General features: G+C 38.1%; 1 long non-coding RNA gene across 1 annotated transcript; it reads right to left on the reverse strand.

Annotated features, from left to right (window-relative positions):
• Nucleotides 1-9: 9 nt before the first annotated feature.
• On the reverse strand, nucleotides 10-9,775 carry LOC125707738 (uncharacterized). The gene is made up of 3 exons (XR_007382350.1): nucleotides 9,755-9,775; nucleotides 6,845-6,946; nucleotides 10-77 (listed from the first exon to the last, which is right to left on the reverse strand). It is a non-coding gene; the product is annotated as an uncharacterized LOC125707738 (long non-coding RNA).
• Nucleotides 9,776-9,788: the final 13 nt, after the last annotated feature.

The raw sequence follows: 9,788 nt of genomic DNA on the forward strand, positions 1-9,788 counted from the left end.
TGTCAGCGCTATCCGGAAGCACTTAAAACTGCAGTTTTGCTTGCCGTTACATCTGATGATAGAAATGAAGATGTTTCCTGGAAGAGGAGAAAATGTTAAATGTCCTGCTGCCAAACAAAAAGGTGTTAATTTTTATACAAAAAACACTACAATCATGTTTATGTGACATGCCTTTCATGGTTATTTTTGTGCTAATGGTTCCTTAGCAGCACTGGCTAAGCAAGGCTAGTGGAAAATTCCTTTGAATTATTCCAGTCACTCATTCTTAAATGAGGATTACACTAGATCCCACGATTAAATTATAAATTGCATGACAATTTTCTTGCCTTTTTGTCTTTGTTAGACAATATTTCTTAAGCGGAGACAAATATTTATGTGCAGATTACATTCTATGAAAGAAAATGAGCGATTTCCTGAACACAGTTGAATGTGACATATAATATATATTTATATATTCAAATTATCATTTGTCTCTGTACATTAAATGTATGAACATTCCATCTAGTGTGCAATATGTAAATATTAAATATATGAACTATGAATAAAAGTGCTTGGTTTGTAATATCAGCTGGACGTGGAAGTGTGAATATTTAAATTAGCTGTATTCATACAAACCATGAGAATGAGAAACTTAGTTTCTCCTCTTTTTCTTAATTTAATTAGTATCTAATTTGGAATAGTATCAAATTAGACACTAATTAAAACATGTAGCATACTGTATCTTTTTCAGGTTTTTTTCCACATTGAAATCAGTAATGTCCATAAATATGTCATTGTGAAGTACAATGCCTCAACATTAAGCATTATGCTAACTGACAGAACCATACAAACATCAAACGATTTTCTGATGTTCCTCTATTATTGTAACTTATTACTTATTCGTCTATTATTGAAAATTACAATGTCATTTTTACTATGTCTGAAAGTAAATATTAATAATTTAGAAAAGCATGGCCAAGTATATTACTGCAGAAGACATGCCAGAATATAGAAGTAAATGCATCAAAAAAGAGCTAAATTAATGAAATGTGCTTACATTTCTCAGTGTCTTTGCATAGATAGAAATAACAGCAGGTCATTCCCTCCTTGTACAGTGAGAAAGCCCATTAAGCTCAAAAGATTCAGGTTTTATAAAATATAAATCAGCTGCACAGGACATTTCCGAAATCTAATTAATAGGCCCTTTGATGGTGCGATCTCCTTTTTGTGGGACAGAGGTCACAGTCAGTGCTAGGGTGTTTCCATGTGAAATTCTCGGCATCACTAAAAAAGTGCTAATCATGTTTATTTGAGTTATAAGAATTATAGTGATCGTCGTAACCAGTATGGGTATAAAATATAACACTCATTTTCACTTTCCATCTCTGAGAGATTAAGGTTAACTCCCATGTTAAAGGTGAGAGGGGGCTGATGGTCTGTGTAACTAATAAAAACAGAGGAGGGAGATGGCCTGTCGCTGTAATATCATCATTTATACATCTGAGTCTGGAGGATCCCCACGTTGAGCCTCCCAGGGGGAAACCAGGACCCGCTGTTCAAACACCTAATCTGACTATCACCTTGGGATGAGGTCAAAAGTTTAAGAGGGGCACTGTAACGCCATGTGTGGTCGGCCCTGCAGAGCAGCAGGCCCCAGCAGCAGTCTGCAAGTCAAAATATTGTAGTGTACGCTTCTGGACAAGGAATAAATCAGTAACATGTTACATTAACTGCACCTTCATAATGCAATCATTATGCATTCATAGAACATTCATTGCACCTTCATAATGCATTCATGGAACATTCATAAGCAACATTGTCAGTATACCTTAACATCCTATTATATACTAACAGATTTAATATATATTAATAAACATTATGCAATTATACAATTTTAATGTTTGTTATTTTCACTTTTGTTATTAATGTATATCAAAGCTGTTAAGGCATATATGGTTATGATATACTTATATCCTGCTTATGAATGTTCTATGAATGCATCATAAAGGAATAATGAAGTTGCACCTAATGTAAAGTGTTACCAAAAAATCTTTAGGTAAACTGAAATTCACATCCCTTTTAGAGTTCTGCTGTCATACTTCAAAGTGAATCATTATTTGACATACTATTTTAATTATAAATGAAATATCCTAAATTGAAGATTTTATTGTTATTATCAATGCTCAGTTCTCTGGCTCCCAGACAGGTGTTTATGAAATGATTAATAGGTACTTGATGTTCTAATTTAACACCTGATACTATACCAAGATGACCAACACATCAATGCATTTCCTACACTTTTTAGATCCCATTAAATTTTGAGTGGCATACAATAAGATCTACCTAATAGTCTATTGGGTCGGGTGTAATACTAAAATATGCGATAAAATGATTAATATTATGTTACCATCTTAAAACATACGATACACCGATCAGCCATAATATTAAAATAACCTGTCTAATAATGTGTAGGTCCCCCAAAATAGCCCTGACTTGTTAAGGCATGGACCTTATAAGATCCCTGAAGATATTTTGCTGCCTGTTGCATCTGGCACCAAGACTTTAGCAGTAGGTGCTTTAGGTCCAGAGAGTTGCTAGGTGGGGCCTCCATGGATTGCATTTATTAATCCAGCACATCCCACAGATGCGCAATCAGATTGAGATCTGGGGAATCTGGAGGTCAAGTTAACACTTTGAACAATTTTCCTCAAACATTTCCTCAAACCCCTGTGTGTAAGTTATGTGGGGATGGGGGACCAACCTAATCAAAACCAACCTTGAATGGGTAGAGACCTCAATCCCCCCCCCCCAAAAAAAAACAAAAGACTCGCCAGACCAGGCCACCTTCTTCCATTGTTCCATTGTCCACTTCTGACTCTCACACGTCCATTGTAGGTGCTTTCAATGGTGGACAGGGGTCAGCATGGCCACCCTGGTCTGTGGCTACGCAGCAAGCTGTGATGAACTGTGTGTTCTGACACCTTTCTATCATAGCCAGCGTGAACTTTTTCAGCAATCTGTGCTGCAGTAGCTCTTCTGTGGGATCAGACCAGACCGGCTAGCATTCACTGCCCACGCATATCACTGAACCTTGGGCACCCATGACCCCATTGCTGGTTCACTGGTTGGCCTTCCTTGAACCCCTCTTTGTAGATACTGACCACTGCATACCAGGAATACCCCACAAGACCTGCTGTTTTGGAGATACGCTGACCTAGTTATCTAGCTATCACAATTTGGCCCTTGTCAAAGTCATTCAGATCCCATTTTTCCTGCTTCCAATGCATCAGCTTCAAGAACTGACTGTTCACTTGTCTAATATAGAATACATACCCTTTACAGGGGTATTGAGATAATCAGTGTTATTCACTTCACCTGTCAGTGGTTTTAATGTTATGGCTGATAGGTGTATCTTACATATGTTTGAAACAGAGGTCAAGGACTGTGCAAAAATGATTGCCATTGCATACTGCATCTATGTCTCAACCCTAGGACATAAATTCCCTCTGAAGTGACTTGGAGCATTCAATGAACTCTTATAAGCTGATTAAAGACTGGATTAGCTTAAACACATGATATGAAAAAAATTATGTTGCAATTTGTGTTGGACATTAACAAAGCAGAGGAAACAGTTAAAAGGCTACTGTTGCCATTTCAGGACAGTCAAATATGAACTCCTTTCAGTCATAATATTATAAATGTGCTTCCTAACAGGCGGAAGTGGGTAGGAGTGTTTATAACAGAACTGAAAATGTGTCAGTTTGCATCATTCGCAACCTGTCTCACAATGCTATAAATGTTAACACAAATGCTACTGTCATTTATGAAGGAATTTCAAGCAAGACCCAGTTACTTTCTTCACACGTTGAATATCACAGTCTTCCTTTCTGAGATCTGAAGCACAGAGAATGATAATACATAAAATGTGGAACCAGTACAGAATTTATAGACGTTCTCTAAAGCAAGTAGTTTTGCAATATACAAACATTTCTTAGTAGGAATAAACAAACACAGCAATAATGAGAAAAAAAAACAGTTTCATAGGTTTCATGTATATTTTTAAATTATACCACATAAGTGGCAGTGAATCCACTTTTGCTCTGACAGGAAGAAGCTTTAAAAGTAGCAAAGTGCTTATCCCTCCTTAAAACTTTAAACTCCCACCCATGTTTGAGCCGCATATCCCCCATCTGAAGGGTTTACAGGGTTATAAAGTGGATCAAAGACAATAATCCGTGTAAAACGCAATTCTTTTCTTACACATCCTGTGGAGTACTAAGACACATAAATTGCTTTTAATGAGTTCAAAAAACGTCAGGGCACATTCAGCTAATTCAGTTCTGCGGTTCCTTTCAAAGCAAATTGTTGCACCAGCTTGCTTAATCTCAGAAGAAAAAAAGAAGAGAGAAATCTCTTTTCCAAAGAGCTGAAAAAGGGAGATCTGTCCTGTTCTGACCCATGATACAGTGATGACGACTCCTTAAGTTCAATACGCTTTTTTAGAATACACTTTGTCAGGTCTTGCTAATTTATAGCCATATAAAAATTAGTTATTAGAGTCATTTTTTGAGAAAATAATTAGCATTAAGTTAAAACTTTGCTAGTGATTCATTAGAAGGTGACAAATTGATTCCATTTCAATCCAGGAAATTTTAGATTAGAAAGAAATGTTCCTTCCAGGATCAAATCAAAGACTAATCAAAATGTCACCATTGTGTCTGCATTACTACATTTTGCAGCAATTCAAAGGTCCTCATATCTCAATATTAGCTTTCATATCTTATTTATGACAGTGGCCATGAGCAGAAAAAGTCTATAGTTCTGTTTAAACCACAGACAACCTCAGAGCCAACACAGAAGCCTAAGTTAATAATTTTTTTTAAAAAGTAACTTGATAGATCGGAACCTTGCATATTTAGGAAATACTGATTATTTAATAAATTCTGAACTTTGAGCCCAGGACGCTGAATATTAGTGATAAGCTTTTTCTCCCTCCTTTCTCCCGTGGGATTTTTTCCATGCTTCAGGTCAAACCATTTTTCATAATGTTAACCAATTCGCCACTTTTTTGTTATTGGCAAGCATGTTGCAGTCAGACAAATCACCAGTGCCCCCCCCCCCCCCCATTTTTCTGCTGTAAGAGTGGCATGAAAATCCTGAGAAGGTTGACGGCACAACTTAAACAGATCTATTTATCGCTGCCGCTAACTTCAGCCCAGCTAAGTAAAAGGAAATGTTACGTTGTGAAATCCAATATATGTCATTATATAACTAGGCCTTTTTTAGAAAAGGGGTACCTATGGTGCACGGCTAGACAGAAAAAAAGTGATTACTGTCAGCAAATTATAAGCTTGGGTGCCTAAAATGGTGAAAAGAACTAAAACATTTTAATAAAAGAAAAAAAGGTCACATACATCTGCCAGACTGCGCCATTGTCATTTGATTCAGTGCTACGCGCTCTGGCCTAACCAAACTGGCAAAGGGGCCTCAAAAAATAAACTGAATTGAAAACAGGCATTTCTTTGGGTTGTTTCGTTCTCTCTAATTTAGCAGACTTTTACATCTGCTGTTTATTTGCTTATTGGCTGAATGCTTTTATCCAAAAAGACTCTGGGCCAGCCAGTATCCCTGGAGCCAGGGACGGATTATGGGTTGTGTGGGTCCCTGGGCAAAACGTCCCCCCCCCCCCCCCACCACCACCAGCACCACCACCACAACCACCACAATTCAAGGGCCCTTGGCAGCCAAACGCCCTCCCTATAGGGTCAGGGGCCCTTGTAGGCAGAGGATCAAAGAATGTAGGCCCTCTAAAATAGACAAACGAAAATACATTGTTGATAATCGTTGCAAATTGTTTTGGGCTAGGGGCCCCACAGGCCCCCTGCACCCCAAGGGTCCCTGGGCAGCGGCCCCGCTGGCCCGGTCCGTAATCCGTCCCTGCCTGGAGCAATTAGGGTTGAAGGTCATGCTCACTAACCGGACAGTAAAACCAAGACCTTTCAATCACAGTTACACTTTCTAAGCCACAGAGCTGCACACCACCACCCCAACACAAGCAGTCTAAGTAAGAGGCTTACTATGGAAGCTAAGTAGCTCTTGTTGTTTTATATATATACAGCGAACAGTGTGTAACAGACGAGCAATATACATAGTGCAGGTGCATGACATGAGTTATAAATTGCCATTTCACATTGTGATTGAAGCAAAGAGGCCTTAGTGCGAGAAGAGTGGAAGCTCTTAGAGCTGCAAAGTCAGGAAGCAACGTGATACTTATGCTCATAAAGGTAGAATGGGATCATATCTGACCAGCTGAGACCATCCATTCATTCCTAAGGGCAAAACCCTAATTCCAATAATGACTTTAACCCCTACCCAGCTCTAACCTTAACCATAAGTAACCAAACATAATACAACGTTTTAGTTTTCTGAATGCAGTCACAGACTTTTATAAAACTGAATTTCCCCTTGTAGGCACCAAAAAAATGGTCCCCACAACGTCAAAATAACAGGTTTTTATCACATTGTGGGGATATGTGATTCCACAATAATGTATACCTTGACCACTCTCTCTCTGTCTCGCTCTCTCTCGCTCTCTCTCTCTCACATACACGTACACATTTCGCGACTGGGCGCAGCTTACTGGCTCACTGTAATGCACACACAAGGCACGTTACATTTGCACATGGCAAAAAGCTCTCACTTAGAGCACACACTACTGAATCAAAACACAGGCTAAAGGGGTAGCCCCACCACCAAAATCAATCATATTACAGACATGCTATCATTCCCAACTATAATGCCTTGAAGTCGTCCACTGGAAAATGAATACTCTTTGATCTCTGTGTCAGATTCACATGGGAAATACCTGGCCATAAAGTCTCTTGCATCTCTGCTATCATTTTCTTCTTCATTTTTCTCTCCATTGTGAGCACCTGACGTCTGACGACTTGGCCATCTTGACAGTTGACTGGAGGGGGAGGGGCCAGCTAAATGTTACATTTTGACGTTACTCTGGCGCGACAGATCAAACCATTATTTTGCATTACAGGGAGGGAAAGTAAAATCATATTCGACCACTGTGTCAACAAAAAAAATGAGGAAGATAATAAATAACAAGCTTTTATGTGATTCAGAAAGACTATACAAAGTTTTTGCAAATATGTATTTTTGACTAACTATACCAGTAGTTTATTTAAAAGTTAAAAGGACCTTTTGGGCTCCCTCTTGACAGCAGGGACAAGTGACCCAGCTGGCCCCAAAAGAAAAAAAAATCAAAGTTGTATTGCCTCCCTGAGAGTTAGGACAGACTAAACTACATTTCTGGCATATTTGGGCGTGAATGATTGGCAGCGGGGCCTTGTTATGTAAAAGCCAGACGGGGAGCAGCAAGTGCACCGTTCCTCTGCTTTCAGGTCTGAGTCAAGAGGGAGGTGTTGATACTGCATTCTGTAAGCTGTGGCTTGTGGGCTGTCACGAAAGGACCAGACACGGCAGCTGCTGCTTTGTCTCGTCATTTATGTTCGGTGACTCACGGACGTGTGCGCTACACCTGGGCGACTTCATCTTGAGTCGCCTGCCAGGGCACACGAGAAGCCAGTTTGACAGTTCCTGTTTTTCCCTTTGTCGCTGGCCTATATTGGCTGTAAACCTCCAACAATGAGGTCTTACACGGTTTGGAAAATAGCCACCGGGGCTTTACTTTGTTTAAAGAAACAAAACCAGAAAAGCGCCGTGCTCTTATCTCCTTGTACGTAAAGCAGGCGCATTCGGAAGCAGCATTTATTACACCATGTGGTCATGTTGGCAGTTTTAAAAGACCCAGTTTGCGTTTTGTTAAGGTGCTTAGAAGTTAAATATTTTCAAAAATAACGAAAAGGGACATCAGATTAGAAATAAAAAAGCACCTAATCATTAATATGGTTATGCAAGTAATTCCTTGCTAAATAAATTCTGCCAGTTTCTCAAAACTGCTTATTCACCGCAGAGTCCTGGTAAGTCTAGAGGTAATCCCAAGAAGCACAGGACATGAGGTCAAGCATACCATCCTATTACAGGGGAAGAAAGGGAAATGTACTGTACAATAACTGTAAAATAACCTCTGCTATATTCATACTTACATAAACCAGCTCAACAACAGTCTAAACTTAATAAGAATTCATTTATATTTTAAAACATATTAATATGTTACAGCTTGCCTCCCTATATACAATTTGGCCAATACATAGTTATCAAGAAAATTAAAAAAAAATAAAAATGAAACTTAATAATACCGTAAAACCAACGCAAAGAGAATTTCACATAACGTTCCTCTATAAAACAGTAATCTGTTGCAATTATATGCATTAGTCATGATTAGGAAAAAATGGTTCCAATTTCGAATGATGTATTTAAGGGCAGAGACATCGTTCTTCTTAAAATAAGCTTTAATTAGTCTAAACATCTTTAACTAATGAGCTTCTTCCTCCCATGAGTATAGTTTGATTCCTTTAAATCAGAGAATGGAGAGTTGAAGAGCATCAAGTCTTAAATGTCTTGAAGTATTTAAATCTTATTCCGCAAAATTGCGCACATTTTAAAAGGTGTGGGTCAGGTGTAACAAGTTTGTGCACCTGTCTTGCCATGGAGAATGCCACAACGTCAAGAGTCTTTTCATAAAGGACACACTCAAGTCAGAATAAGTGGAACCAAATTACTGCACTTGAAACTGAAATTTACCCAAAATGCATAAGCAAAAATGTGATAACTTCAGCTAGGTACCTCACTACAGACTTACATTTGTCAAAAGCAGTCTGGATATACTAGCTGTTGCTGATTATTGCAAATCTCTGTTAAGATTAGGCCTATTCATTCACCAACTCAATAAATGTTTATCGCTTAACCCTAAGCTTTGTCTATCTGATATGTAACTTTCCATTAAACATCCACAGATCTCTATATTAACTTAGGATAAATAGACCTATTGAGCATGCAATATATTTTGAAAATATATAATATATAATAAAGAGGAAAAATCTGACAAATTTATTTATGTATTACACAATACAACAATAGTTATCAACGAAATTATTAAGTAGGCATTAAACTGATAACTCCACTAGTTCCTTGCTCCAAAAAAAGACTCCATTACTAATTTAAATCTTGCGTTTGCACATTTCTCGTTGAATACGTCTCCACTCTCTGCAAATTATTAGTGGGAATCTTCGTGGTGCATTCGGAAGCACGGTTTTCCCTGCTGAGAATGTGTTTTCTATATTGCATTTATTTTATTCCCACATTCAAAAAACAGATAATTAGGCTCAGTAAATTAACCATATTCTGTATGCACCATATAATCCACTGGCATTCCATTCCGGGATGTTACTCTGCCTCGTGCACCGTAGTGTCTATGTCTGGTATAGGTTTCAACTCACTGCACCCCCAAACCTTTTATTAGGCAATTTAAACAAATTATGTTTCACATGGAAAATAATGCCAAGTTCGTCGGCAATTAATTAACCATCATTATACTTTATTCTTGTCTGACTAGTGTATACAGTTTACTATACTAAATGCATAGTGTCTTTAGCATTATTATTAGAGAGCAATTAGCGATTTCGAACTATAAGCTATGCGCTGACAGTGTTTTGTTGCTTTTCATTCATAAACTAGCTAGCCCGATATCCGGCACATCTGATTTACTATCCCTTCCATAACATCCTTTGATTCAAGTACATATTCCAATTTATTATTTATTAAAACAGCTAGCGTACTATTGATCGTACATGAAAACACATACCCACAGGCGAGCCAATAAAAAATAAATAAAAACC

This window comes from Brienomyrus brachyistius, chromosome 14, assembly GCF_023856365.1.
Source record: "Brienomyrus brachyistius isolate T26 chromosome 14, BBRACH_0.4, whole genome shotgun sequence".
NCBI classification, from domain to species: domain Eukaryota; kingdom Metazoa; phylum Chordata; class Actinopteri; order Osteoglossiformes; family Mormyridae; genus Brienomyrus; species Brienomyrus brachyistius.